General features: G+C 35.6%; 2 pseudogenes; both read left to right on the forward strand.

The window, feature by feature from the left end:
* The first annotated feature begins 6,462 nt into the window (after window positions 1-6,462).
* On the forward strand, window positions 6,463-7,044 carry LOC149252319 (cytochrome P450 750A1 pseudogene; annotated as a pseudogene).
* Window positions 7,045-7,104: 60 nt separating this feature from the next.
* On the forward strand, window positions 7,105-7,855 carry LOC149252320 (cytochrome P450 750A1 pseudogene; annotated as a pseudogene).
* Window positions 7,856-15,633: the final 7,778 nt, after the last annotated feature.

Raw genomic sequence — 15,633 nt, forward strand, 5'->3', positions numbered from 1 at the left:
TAGTTTTCCTGCCATTGCCCTGGTCTGAGTCGTGTAAAGCTATAATGCAAGGTTTGAGGTTTGAGAATTTTCATGGGTGATGCAGAGGCCAACACTCTGCTTGCAATGTGTGATATTGAAGTGCTTTCCAAATATCATTTGAAGCAAAGAATTTTCATGCTATTTGAAAAAAAAGTGAAAGTGACTTGCGTTAAAATATTTTGTTGGGAGAAGTTTTAAAAGATTTGCTTTATTTCAAATGTTGAGACTAAATTTTAAAAAGGGGTGTTTATTTTTAATGAGAAGATTATAATAGAGTGATAAAGTATTTAATGTGGTGAAAAGTAGAAAAAAGAAATATAAAATAAAAATAAAAAAAATTGGAAATTTTTAATAGTGAAAAGGAGTTAGTAAAGATTTTTATGGTGCATGTGTGGTGAAAGTTTTCTGAGATTTAGTGAAATTTGGTGTATTTGGATTTAGATTTGGTGGCATTTTGGTGATTGGAGAAAGTTTTTTTTTCATCATGGCAAATTTGTTGCCTGATACTTATTTGAATGAATCCACCAAACTTGATGGAGGAAATTATGTGAATTGGAAATTCAAGTTACTGACTATTTTAGAAGGTTATAATTTGTGGCCCATTGTGAGTGGGGATGAGCCCAAACCCACTGTTGCAGGTTCTATTCCAAATTGGGAGAGAAGGGAGATGAAAGCAAAGGTATTGCTGCGTATGTCCATAAAGGACAACATTATTCCTCACATCAGAGATTGCAAGACATCAAAAGAAACATGGGATACGTTGAAGGGTTTATATGAAACAACAAATGCAAACCGGATCTTGTTTTTGAAGACTAAGCTTTTATTTCTAAAAATAGAAGCAAATGAAAATATAAGCAATTTCATATCTCGCGTCAAAGATTTAAGTGATAAGTTAGGAGATATTGGTGAAAAGGTGTCTAGTACTGACTTAGTCACCATCACATTAAATGGCTTAGTGCAAGATTATCAAATTTTTGTTTCAACTCTTTCAGCTAGAGAGAAACCCCCTACATTTGATGAATTGACAGGAATTCTTCTACAAGAGGAAGAGAGGATGAAGAGCTTTAATTTGGGCTCCAGTAGTTCAGATTTGGCGTTGGTAGCCAAAGGAAAATATACATATAGAGGCAAGCCATGGAACAAGAACAAAGGAGGCAAATTTCAAGCAAAACAAAAAGGTATGACACAATGTAAATTTCCAATCCATGATAAGATAAATGATGATTGTTATTATTGTGACAAACCTGGGCATCATTCTAAATATTGTTATAAAATGAAATATAATGAGTCTAGGCAAAGAAACAGAAGGCATAATGGAAATTTTGTGGACAAAGATACCTCAATCAGTGATGGATTTAAAAATATTAAATTGTTTGTTTCTGATTCTGCATTGTCTGTGGAAAATGATGATGTGAATGCTTGGTTCATTGATTCTGGTGCATCACTCCATATGTCTTGTAATAAGGAGTGGTTTGATGAATATCATGAAAACATTGATGGCACATATGGTTATCTAGGAGATAACAGATCACTTAAATTTCAAGGTTATGGAGTAATAGGTGTGAATTTTCCTAATGGACAAGAGAGACAGATCCATAATGTGATGTATGTTCCTGGTATCAAAAATAATTTAATTTATGTTTCTATTATTGCTGACCAAGGTTTGAAGGTGAAATTTGTTAAATCACAGTGTGTAGTGAAAGACATTCAAGATCAGTACAAGGTTATTGCCACAGGTACCAGAGTTGGAGGCTTGTATAAGTTGGATGTGACCAGGAAAAGTCATCAAGCGTTGGCATCTACAACAATATCAACAGTAGAGTTATGGCATCAAAGGTATGGACATCTAAATCACAATGATTTAATGCTACTTCAAAAGAACACAATGGTTGAAGGTCTTCCTGTCTTGAAGAATGATCATGTTGAATGTGAAGCATGTGTACTTGGCAAGCAACATAGGGAGGAATTTCCTATACATAAAGAAAAAAGGCAAAGGGAAATACTTGAATTAATTCATACTGATGTATGTGGACCTATGCAAACTATATCTATTGGTGGAGCATGGCATTTTCTTATTTTTGTGGATAATAGATCTAGGTATACATGGGTTTATTTCATAAGAAAGAAGAGTGATGTTTTTGAGTACTTTAAAGAATTTAAGAGTATGGTGGAAAAACAAATTGGTAATTACATCAAAATTTTGAGATTTGATCAGGGGGAAGAATTCAAATCAATAGAATTTAATCAATATTGGAAAAGAAATGGTATTCTGCAACAATTTACAGTGCCACATACACCTCAGAAAAATGGAGTTGCTGAGAAGAAAAATAGAACACTAGTTGAATGTGCACGTAGTATGCGTCAAGGTAAAAATATCTCTAATGGTTTTTGGGCTGAAGCCATTAATACTGTTGTTTACTTGAAAAATAGGAGTCCAACGAAAAGTTTAGAGCTTAAAACACCTTTTGAAGCATTTTATCGGTACAAACAAAAAATGAGTCATTTAAGAGTTTTTGGTTGCAAGACATTTGCTCATATTCCGAAAGATGAAAGAAGAAAACCTGATGCAAATTCAATTAAGTGCATATTTATTGGTTATTGTGATAATCAGAAAGCATACAAGTTGTTTGATCCCACTACTCATAGACTGCTTGCAAGTAGGGATGTGGTGTTTCATGAGAATGCAAATGAAGGTGATAAAATAAATAATACTAGTGTATGGCATGATATTGATGATTATGTCAAATTAGATACAAGTGTTGAACAAGAACAGGAACAAGCACAGGAACAAGTACAAGTTCAAGAGCAAGTAGCATCAAGCAGTCATGACACTCCAAGGAGAGGAGAGGAGACTCTGCAAAGCCGAAAGAAAGATGAAAGTAGTAAAACTCCAAGAAGGTCATCACGTCAAAGTCAGGTACCTGTAAGGTATAAAGATTATGCATTAATGTCTCTTGTTATGAATGTTGTAGAACCTTCAAGCTATGATGAAGCTAAAGAATATGAAGAATGGAGAGATGCAATGAATGAAGAATATAACTCTATAATGAAGAATGACACATGGGAATTAACAGAATTGCCTAAAAACAAAGTTCCCATAGGATGCAAATGGCTTTATAAATCCAAGTTTAATGTTGATGGAAGTATTGATAAACATAAAGCTAGATTGGTTGCAAAAGGATATTCACAAAAGGAGGGAATTGATTATGAAGATACTTTTGCACCTGTAGCTAAGTTGAACACAATTAGAATCATGATTGCATTAGCTACAAAATATAAATGGAAAATGCATTAGTTAGATGTCAAATTTTCATTTTTGAATGGTGAGTTAAAAGAAGAAGTTTATTTAGTTCAGCCTGAAGGGTTTGTAAAATAAGGACAAGAGCATCTGGTTTGCAGGTTAAAGAAAGCTTTATATGGTTTGAAATAAGCACCAAGATCATGGTATGTGAAAATTGATTCTTTCTTTTATGAGAAAGGTTTTATGAGAAAGGTTTTATGAGAAGCGAAAATGATCCTAACTTGTACATCAAGGAAGATGAAGGCAAGAATGTTGCTTTAATATCTGTATATGTTGATGATCTTATCATAACAAGAAATGCATGCAAGTTTATTGAAGAAATTAAAAATCAGTTGTCACATGTATTTGAGATGAAGGATCCTGGTGAATTGCATTATTGTTTAGGTCTTGAAGTTTGGAAGGAATCTGGTAAGACACTAATCACACAAAGCAAATATACAAGGGAAATCCTTAAAAGATTCAATATGATTGAATGCAAGGCAACATCTACTCCTTTAGAACAGAATGTCAAATTGTGCAGTGATGATGGAACCAAAGAGATGAATGGAACTATGTACCATCAACTGGTGGGAAGTCTGAACTATCTCACCATTACTAGGCCAGATATAGCATATTCTGTCAGCATACTTAGGCAGTTCATGGCTAAGCCTTGTGAAAACCACTGGAAAACAACAAAGAAAGTCCTTCGATATTTGAAAGGAACACTTAATTTTTTTTTTGTAAATCATGCTAATTCTATTATAGTACAAAAAAGATTACAGAGAGAGTTACATCCGCCACAAAGAGTTGGCTACATGAACAGTTTGACATTCTGAGACTGAAACTGAGCCGGAGAAAAATAGGGACTATGAAACTGTCCGCTGACCCCAAGCTAGAACCAACAGAGAACTGGACCTAGGTGCTATACTTCCACTCCCTGCCGAGGCGAGGGAGGAGTTTACAGACCTTGCAAATCCCACATTCAAAAAACTCGACATGACAGACACGGACATTATAATCGACATACAAAAAACTGAGTGGTGCGACCCGAAAACTATCACAGACTGACTCCCATTATTTACTGTAGCTGTTACTTCGACATCCTGAGACTGAACAAAGTGTTTCCATAACACACAGAACGACCATGCAACGTGCCTAGGCATCCACGGAGGTGGATGGTTGCTTCTCCACCACTGGACAGGCATATGGATCTGGTTGCTCCTCCACCACTGTACACGCATATGGGTCTGAAGCACTCGAGTCTGTGTATGGCGCGTCGTCCTTCGCAGGCTCGCTTGTTCCCGCTCTATTCCCCGCCACCGCACCCGAGGCTTCCGCAGGCTGTAATCGCGGACCCTGAACAGGCGAGGGTGGCCGAGGCTCTGCTGGGGCTTCTGGTCTATCTGCATGTTCGCATTTTTCAATGCGCACTGAAACATAGTAGATTGCGTTGTCCAGAGCACACGGGAACCTGAAGCGGGTTGATGGGTGCGAACCAAACGGACACATCGCGGCTCTTCCCTGCCCTCTGCCTCTTCCGCGCCCTCTTTGAGCTCCTGGTGAGCTAATCTCCTCCGACGGGGAGTCGAAGGATGCCGAGGAACGTGGCAATGAAGCCCGACCTCTGGCACCGCCTCTTGAACCTCCCCGCCTGCAAGCGCCACGTAACCTCTCACGCGGCATCCTGTAATCAACAAATAACCAATTCTGCCCAGAGGCCACGAGTGCTTTGCGCCACCGAGGATTCTAAACCCGTGCAACAACTTATACAATAGATGAGAAACAGGTAATGGAACACGAATTCGAATAGCAATGCTTACCACACAGGTCGAAAGACGAGCCTTTTCAGAAGCTGCACGGGGTAAATTGCTCCCATAGAGCTGAGCAGACCAGAACCAGGTATGACCAAAGCGCCGAAGGGCCAAATCTCTAACAAGGGCGCAGAGGAACTGAAACACCGCGACACTCAGAGCTTCTGGAGGTCGAAGGCGCTCAGAGACTTTGCTTAAAAAGAGCAGAATGACACTCAATACACTGAACCATAGCATAGAGCTGTAAATTCTCTGATAATCCAGGGTTGAGACCAGGGCCTCCGTAGCTGAGGGCCGAGGTCTGAGTCTTGGCTCATGCACCCACGGTGCAGTCATCCAAGAGCCGAATGCACCATTCACAATTGAGACCATACAGAGCTTCCAACAGACAATGGCGCTTCCCGCACCTTCCAACGGAACACCTCTCATCGGCAAACCAAGGCGAACGACCAATATACCTCTGCAACCAGCTGTTCTCCCCCTACCATTAATGCTCGCGTAACTGTTGGCCGGACCGAGGTGATGGCTTCTCGAGGCTTCGGTCCATTTGGCTGGAGCGAGCGGCCACTTGCCATTTAATAAGGCCGCCTCCTCATTCATTGCGCTAATTAACACCCGCAGCCGGGGAAAGGAACACTTAATTTTGGTATTATGTATACTGATGAATTTGATGTTGAATTGGCAGGTTATTTTGATTTTGACTGGGCTGGAAATCTAGATGATAGGAAATCTAGTACTGGATACGTGTTCGATATTGGTTCAGGACCAATATCATGGAGCAGTAAGAAACAACGAACTGTTTCATTGTCATCCACTGAAGCTGAGTATAAAGCATTATGCAGTGCTACCTGTGAAGCAATATGGCTTAGGAGGATACTTGAAGATGTTGGAGAAACACGAAAAGCACCTATAGTAATCAGATGTGACAATCAAAGCACTATCAAATTGGCGAAAAATCGCATATATCATGCAAGGACAAAACACATTGACACACAACATCATTTTGTAAGAGAAAAATTGCAATAAAAAAAAAAATGACTTATCATATTGTAATACAAATGAAAATGTGGCTGACATATTCACCAAGCCGTTTGGAAAGGCTAAATTTGAAATATGTAGAAGTAAGTTGTGCGTTGTAGAAAATCCAAATTATGTTGTAAGCCTAGCTGAGACTTAGACCAGCAGGAAAGTTAACATGTAGATTGTGATTAAGGGGAGGTGTCAGGCATTAATCACGATCAACACCGCTCACTGTTCAGACGGTGCCGATCACTATTCAGTAGTCCGCTAATTTGGCGTAGTTATTGTGTATCCGTAGCTAGAAATGTGTATAAACTGCCAAGCTCAGTAATGAACCGATCAAGTTTTTTGAGTGCTTTTGTTCTCTTATATCTTGCAGAAAAATATGGCCTCGTCATGTCTCTACGCTTTGGCTCTATCCCCACTGTGGTCGTTTCGTCTTCTGAGATGGCTAAGCACTTTCTCAAAACACACGATTTGGTCTTTGCCAACCGGCTTCTAACAAAGACCGCAAAATACTTATCCTACGATTTCAAGGGTTTGATAGTGACTCCCTATAGAGATTATTGGAAATACGTGAGAAAAATATGCGTTACAGAATTGCTGGCTCCCAGAAGAATTGAGTTCTTCAAGGATGTCCAAGAAGAAGAGGTATCTGCCATGATCCATTCCATTTGGGGGGAGAGTGAGAGTGGCACAATTGCCGTGAATGTCAGCAATGCCTTCTTTACCCACACCACCAATATAATTTGGCGAATGTTAGTGAGGAAGAAATTTCCTAACAATGATTTGTGTAGTAGTGGCGAAAGATTCAGGGATCTAGTGTTAGAAGGGTCAGCTGCGGCGGGATCTTTTAACATTGGAAACTTTGTTCCTTCTTTGGATTGGCTTGATTTGCAAGGTAACAATTGACGAATAAAGAAGGCCAACAAAATATTTGATGCATTTGTTGAGAAAGTAATAGATGACCATATGGATCATGGCGTGGATTCAACCTCAAATGGCCAGACAAAGGCAAAGGCAGAATATGGTAAAGTCTTCGTCGATGTGCTTCTTCAGATCCAGAGTGATAAGACGGACGACAAGATCACGCGAGAAACCATCGAGGCAATTATGTTTGTAAGTCTCTCGGGCCTCGTTTTCTCTTTCAGTTTTCTACTAACATGAGAAATGAGTTGAATTTGTATGGATTTGTCAAGACATGTTCGCCACCGGAATGGAGACGACGGCCATTACCTTAGAATGGGAAATGAGTGAGGTGCTGAGACATCCCCATGCAATGAAGAGGTTGTAGGAAGAAATTGAATGTACAATTGGCAAACGTGCCAAAGTTAAGGAGTCAGAAGTAGCAAGCATGAAATACCTCCACAGTGTGGTCAGAGAGACGTTACGATTATACCTAGCAGGGCCGCCAGGCGTTCCCCGTGAATCTGCAGAGGGCATTATAGTAGGAGAATATCATATACCTAAAAAAACAATGTTATTGGTGAATCTGTGGGCGATAGGAAGGGATCCTAATGTATGGGGAAAAGATGCTTCAGAGTTCAAGCTGGAAAGATTTATGGAGGAATTCAGTGGACACAATGATTATACGGACATAACAAGTACACAAGACTTGAGGATGCTTCCATTTGGGGCAAGAAGGAGAGGATGCCCAAGGGCCCCTTTGGCTATTCCCACTATTTCGCTTGCATTGGCTCAGCTGGTGCACATTTTTAACTAGAGAGTTGAAGGTGATCCGTCCCAACTGGATATGAAGGAAGCACATGCAATGTCTATTCCCAGAGAAATTCCTCTCTTTGCGTTTCCAAGCTTGAGGTTGCCACTGAGTTGTGTTTAGAATTTGGTAAATTAGATTTGGGGCAGCCCGGGTCTTCCCGCCATCCTTAGTAGTTTGTTTAATTTGTTGTTTTGCTTGGTTGTGTGAGATGTTATGGCGATGTATTGTGTTTAGTGCTTCTGTTAGACGTTATGGCGATGATGATGAGAATTGCATTATGCTTAAATGAATTGGGTAAATACCGAGGTAACTTTCATATGAGTATCGATATTGGCCAGATCAGTTCTTCAGCTTGTCCTGACGATGAACCACACTGGTTGGTTCGAAACGCGTCGACAAAAGATTGATTATGTGATTTTGCCGAAGATTATCTAGACAATATCGATATTGTGTTTAGAATTTGGAAAATTAGGGATATATAGGTTTGGGACAGCCCGGGTCTTCCCGCCATCTTTAGCGTTGGCTAGTAGTTTGTTTAATCTATTGTTTCGCTTCGTTGTGTGAGATGTTATGGCGATGTATTGTGCTTAGTGCTCCTGTTAGACGTTATGGCGATGATGATGAGAATTGCATTATGCTTAAATAAATTGGGTAAATACCGAGGTAACTTTCCTAACTTTCATATGAGTATCGATATTGCTGAGCCCCAATGTTTTGATTGATTTATGATCAGGTTCCTTACGTAGTGGTTAATATTACATTTTCTTTTTCTTTTTCCTTTCCTACATATATATTTTGCATTGTTATAATTTATTTTGTCGGGTGAAAGCCAATTAGTATGTATTTTAATATTAAAAATTTAATTTTTATTATGCATTATATATTTGCGTGTTGTTTATTAATATATATTTAAAAAATTACTAATCTCCCGTTTATGTTATAAATTTTTAATAATTTAGTATATATCATAATAAAAACTGTCAACAAAGTTGTTTATAATGTACTTTATTCTCTTCTTAAGAGAGAATAAATCAATAATTAAGTTATAAGAGTTATTTCTAAAAATATTAGCAGTCATATAAGGCCGGAAAAAATTCTATTAGAAAGTGAACCCAATATTGTTGTTTTTCCTTCGAAGTTAACCCATTAAAGATAAACAGAGGGAGCTTTGAAATGAGGATGAGGTTGATATGATATAAATTATGTTTCTTTCCGGAATTCCCGGAGCTGTTGTATGCAACTTATTTATTTTTCAGCATCTTCTCGTTGTTTTTGGGTTAGAAATCAAACGAAAGCAGAATCTGATACCTATGTATATCTATGTTCTTCTATCCAAAAATTTTAATTAAATTATCTATATTCTCTTTTAATTAAATTGAAAAGTAGAAAAAACATAGAGTTTAGTTTGATATAAATTTAATCTTTCTCTTTCTCTTATTACTATATAATTAGATATAAATTTAATCTCTCTATCTCTTATTACTATATAATTATTACTACGTAACACGCATAAAATAAAAATAACCAAGTGGTTGCTATATATAAAAATCGCCTTCTACTCCAAAATCAATATAGTCCCGTAATTACTTTAACGAAGACTTCTATATATTTTGTCGGTAGAATCCAATTTATCTAGAACAACCTATTGATGAGGCAATTAAATAATTTTTTTCCATTAGAATTCCATTATGTTAATCTATTCGGTGTCCCAAGGTTTAGAAAATAAATACTATGTTTTAACTCTAAATTGGGAGCCCTCACAGCAACATTGTGATGCGAGGTGTTATTTTACTTATCTCTAACCAAATTTGTAATTGTTTTGTATTCCTCTCGATTGAGGTAACTATCATGGTATTATTTTATTGCAATTATGGTATCCATTTTAGTTATAATTTGTTTATAGCTAAATTATATTTACTAATATTTTGCATCTGTGGTATGGTATCTATTTTAGTTATAATTTGTTTATAGTTAAATTATATTTATTAATATTTTGCATTTATGATATTCATTAGTTTTAATATGTTTTTTATTAGTATTAAATATGATTGATATACAACTCAGTGATTTAATTGTTAAGTTTACGAAAAATACATACTCTACCCTTCCTAGTTTTCAACCTGTGTCCTCTTAAGAGAAAACACATGCTCTTAACCATTAGGCTCACTCAAACTGTATCAACCACACTAATGTATATTTATATATTTATAATTATTATATTATATATTAATATAATATTATGTTATTACATAATATTATATTAATATATTGATAGTTATACTTCAAACTACTATATAAATAACATATAACATAATATTAGCATTAATTTATTATTAATAATACTTATTTATCTCTTACCATTATGTCATAGCAAATAATTATTACACATTGATTAATATATACACACTATATATTTAACTTATATATATATATATATATATATATATATATATATATATATATATATATCTATATATATATAGATAAATATTCAAATTCAAACTTCTATGATCCATTTTTTAAATATTTGAAATACTTTAACAAGATATTACATTTAGAAATATTTCTGAATGTGATTTCTTCTGAATATATATATGAATTAACCCGACAATTAATAAACAGAAAACATTACTATTATAAATCTAAAAGATTTATATTATAATCCCAACGGATTAATAAATCCAAGAGATTGTTAATATTATAAATCCAAGGGATTAACATTATAAACCCAAGGGAATAACATTAAAAACCCTTGGGATTAATGTTGTAACCCCAACAAATTAATAAACCCAAAGGATAAATAAATCCATGAAATTGCTAATATTATAATCCCAAGAGATTAATATTATAAACCCAATGGATTAATATTATAAACCCTAGGGATTAATAAACCCAACATACTAATATTAAAAATCCAAACGAGTAATATTATAAACACTTGGGATTTATATTATAAACCCAATATATTAATAAACTGAAGGGATTAATAGTCTAAACCCAAAAAATTATTAATATTTTAAACCTAAGGGATTAACATTATCAACCCAAGGCATTCATATTAAAAAACCTTAGGATTAATATTAAAAACCCAAAAGATTAATATTATAAACAAAGGGAATAATAAACCCAAGAGATTAATATTATAAACTAAAGGAATTAATAAACCACATTGCAATGTTAATTATGTCATGCTTTAAAATATAACTATTAATATATTAATATAATATTATATAATAACATAATCTTATATTAATATATAATACAATATTAATATAATAGCCATATAAATATATAATAATGTGGTTGAGCGTATATTAACCATATTTTCTAGTGCTGTTTTATATGTGCTTGATATACTCTTATCGATGTATATCAACCAAATTAGTAAATGTGGTCATGCTTGTAAAATCTAAAATTTCTACCTTCTGAATCTTTCTAGGAATTTATGTCAAATATTTTACAATTTGGTCTAAGATATCAGTTTCTTTTAACACACTAAGAAAAATAATTGCAATAATGATTTGTTTGAAATAAAGGTACGTGCATGCCAAAATGATGAAATGATGAGATGTTGTTGCTTGATAATTACCTTACCTTTCTAGTTTGAATATAATTTATTCAAGCAATTGCACTCCACAAAAAAGAGAATTCATGTTTCATTGCTCTAATATTAGGAAACCACACCCAAAGATTCATCTAAAATTATAAATTCCATTTATAATTATTTTCCTAACCTTAATTATATTAGACTTAAGTCTATATAAAATTATAACTATTATACAAGGAGATATATATATATATATATATATATATATATATATATATATATATATATAAAAGTCTACATAAAATTATAACTATTATACAAGAAGTTATATATATATATATATAACCAAATTATTACAAACAAAAGGTTATAATATTATATTTGGGGTTGATAATACTACAAATCTATGCTATAAATAAAATGGCATAAACGAATGTTATAATCTAAATACTTTAAACCCCAATATTATAATCAAATGTTATAAACCCACATGTTATAATCATATATTATAAACTAAAAATTATAAAACCGAATATTATAATCTCAATATTAAACAAAATACTATAAACCCTAATTTTAAAACCTAATTTTTTAATGTTGAAATGTGACGTTGGATAAATTGCAATGTAATGTAACATTGAATCAACTATTGTCACATTACAACAAAACTTGATCATGGTGAACAATTTAGTAATGACTATAAAGGTTGGCCTTTTTTTACTTTGTTGACTAATGTGGCTGACTATGTTTCACCGTTAATACTAATACTACTACTAATACTACTAATACTACTACTACTAATAATAATAATAATAGGAAATTATGTTTGATTGAAATTGAGAGTGTTCACTCTCAAGCATAGTCAAACATTGTCAACCGCAATAATAAATGTGGTTGTCTAATTTTGTAATGTCGCAATGTGAAATTGGATAAGTTGCAATGTAATGTAATATTGTGACAATGATTGTCACATTGTGGCAATGTTTGTCCCAATAGGACGTTGGATAGATTTTTATACCAATATGTTATAAACCCCATTGTTACTAAAAAATGTTATAAATCAAATTGTGACAATCGCACCCAAGGTCCTCGCATAAGCTGCATTGTAAATATATTGTACATATTATGCAATATTTGAAATCAAGAAAAGGGGACTAAGTCGAAGGGACACATATTCTAGAGTTGGGGAAGAGGATTTATTTCTTGGGATGTTATGGTTGCTTGTCCAGATAAAGAAACCTGAATTATAAGAAATCCATTAAAGGTTGGCTGGTGCATGAATCAATGAATTAGCTCTTCAAATTAAATGGGCTATAAGAGAGAGTACTTAGGCCCATGTTGCTTAAAAAGAAACATAAGGAAAGAGGATAGAGGATTATGAAGGGGATGAAAACTGCTAGGAAACGAGGATGTGACAACAAAGGCAAGTCCAAAAAAAAAGCACGAAAAGGGGGGGAGAAGGCACGATTAAGGGGAATGAAAGGGAGAAAAATTGATTCAAAGAAAGCTATAGGAAGATAGGGGAGAGACACCCATCCAAACCTATGATGTGTAGAGGAACAAAAAGAAGAGATAGAATTGAAGATTCAATGATACCTTGTCAGCAGGAAATGCTGAAGAGAAGAGAAGAGAAGGGGATTTGTTCTCTATCCCTTGAGGATGTGGTTTGAGTTACTAGTATCTAGATCCCTGTGACAGCTTGGGGTCCTTAGAGGTTTTGGGTTGAGATAGGATCCCTAGATCCCTATAAAAACTTGGGTCCCTGGAGACTATGGGTTGAGCCAAAGGTTTATGGAGCCTTGTAATAACTTGGGTCCCTAGAGGTTGTGGGTTGGGATGGAGTCTCTAGATCCCTATAATAGCTTGGGTCGCCTAGAGGTTGTGGGTTGAGATATTAGACTCTGGATCCTTGTAATAGATTGGGAAGAGGTAATCCTAAAGCATAAGCAAAGGAATACTTGGACGAAGACTTTTTCTTACTTCCCTATTAGTACAGTGGATTCTGGACTCCCTAAAATGGGGTGAATCATTGTGTGTGCACTTGGGGATGGGACCTCTAGACTCCTTGTGTTGAAAAATAAAGTAGCATTCAACTGATGGGATTGAGGAAGGAGGTGCTCTAGAGTCACTGTTTCAGCTGGTAGCTAGTGTGCTAGTCTTAGGAGGCAAGTACCCCCTAGACTCTAGAATCTTTCTTAGGGATGAAAAATGTAAGTAAACATGTTTTCAACTATCTATGGCTGGGTGGAGAGTCCTAGTCCCAGAATCAGATGCCATGCAATTCCAAATATAAGTATCTGTGTATGCTTTTTTACCTTTTAATGAATCATGTTACATTGTTGTTGGAAATGGTTCGGGATTCAGGGACTACATTTGTGTTGTTAATGCTTACATGTGTGCTGCATCTCAATGGGGATATGTCACTGATATATGTGCTAAATCCAAAAGAGAAATGTTGTGTGATAATTCTCTAATGGTAAACGTACAACATTTGATGCATAAATGTACAAATGAACCACATGATAAGAAAGAATAAGCTCTAATGTTGAGCAGAACCTTAATATACATACATGTTTAACAGTATGGATGGAAGCACATAAATAAATTAACAGAGAAAGAATAGACCACGTTACAGTTCGTAGCTAAAGCCATGAGATCTTGGAATAAAACTTGAAAAATAGTGGATTCTTAGACCCTTTATTAATATAAAGATTACATGGAAGACCCTCTACTTAGCAGGGTATATATTTGCTTTCATTCATTTGTTTGTCAAGTTACAAGTTGTTGTGTTACATGGAAAGAAACGAATAAATGTTGGGAAAAGTTTCCTCTGGGGCCAGTCGAGTCCATCAACTTTACCTAAATGGCCTTCAACTTTGCATTTCTAGCAAGCTAGATAACTATCATTAGAGTCTTCATGTTTCCAGTGAGGCACTAGGAGGATCTATGTGGTGCCATAGAATTAATTACAGGGTCAACATGGATTTAGGTACTTTTGTTGTGTGCGAGGAGAGGTGGGAATCTCTCAGGAGCCTGCACTATGCCCGTGGTAGGTAACAGACACAGGAGTGCTTACACCACAATATATGGATCTTGCTATCTGTGGGAAGGGAAGACCCATAGGTTGAGAACCCATTGGAGAATATACTGTCTAAGCTAAGGAGGGGTAACACCATGGAACACCTTAGATAACCATTAGTATAGTTACAAAACTTTGATATAAATATGGAAGTCTATTGGACCCTTGAGACAGAGCGATGGTTGAGAAGACTGGGTTGAGGTAGCCTATGTTGTGGCAGAGCTTGTGTCTGGGGAGATTTCATAGATCCTTATCTAAGACATTGTATGAGGCAGGTCTTAAGTCCCTTGACCGAGTCATGGCAAAAATGATAATGAAGGATTTGTATTAGTACGAAGGAGCAAAGCCCTAAATTTATAGGAAGGTTAGGTTATATTTATCCCTTTGACGGTCAAAACCCTAATCCAAAAAATATTCCTATTAGTAGGGTTCGATTTCCCCCTTTTCATGATTGATCGGGAGGGTGATGACATGGTCAGAAATATTGGAAGGCCCAGATCACATAATTTTTTTTAATCAAGTGTCACAGAGACAAATGGAAATAATGTCAGGGTAGGGGACTATCACATGACAGTGACAACAATTTTCCTGTTTCTCGAGATCATTAAGTCGGAAGGTCAAAAGTCTCGGAAGGTTCAGATCCTGTAAGTAAATTAAAAATCTATAGAGCATTAGGGACTAGGGATTCAGGGGTCGTAACGAGATGATGAAAAGAAAACTTTTCATTCCCCAAATCTATCAATTGGCGGAATTGCGGAGCTACAATGAATAGTTAGCCTGGAAGTATTTTAATAATAATGATAGGGTTGTTGTGTCCATAAGGGAGTGATTGCATTGGTGTGATAACAGTGCAAAGTTTACGTGGCCATCCCAAAAGACTGGAATCTCGTAACTATTTCAGATTGAGTTTTTAAAAGTGATAGGGGTTTTAGGGTAGTGGGATGCCATTAGGAGAATGTGTGGTTAGGCCCGAAAAATGTAGCAGCTTTAGATGGAAGGTTGGAATTCCATAACGGAATCTTAATTAATAATTTTGCAAGAGTTTTGGTGACCTAGGGTCATGGGATTATATGGATATGAGAGAGCCCAAAATGAAATGAGACTATATCATTGTGATTGTCTCACTGGTATTTTGAGGTTTCAACTAGGCTTTGA

The sequence above is a fragment of the Pinus tabuliformis genome, chromosome 7 (assembly GCF_031772625.1).
Source record: "Pinus tabuliformis cultivar Carrire ecotype Pingquan chromosome 7, CPIR1, whole genome shotgun sequence".
Classification (NCBI taxonomy): domain Eukaryota; kingdom Viridiplantae; phylum Streptophyta; class Pinopsida; order Pinales; family Pinaceae; genus Pinus; species Pinus tabuliformis.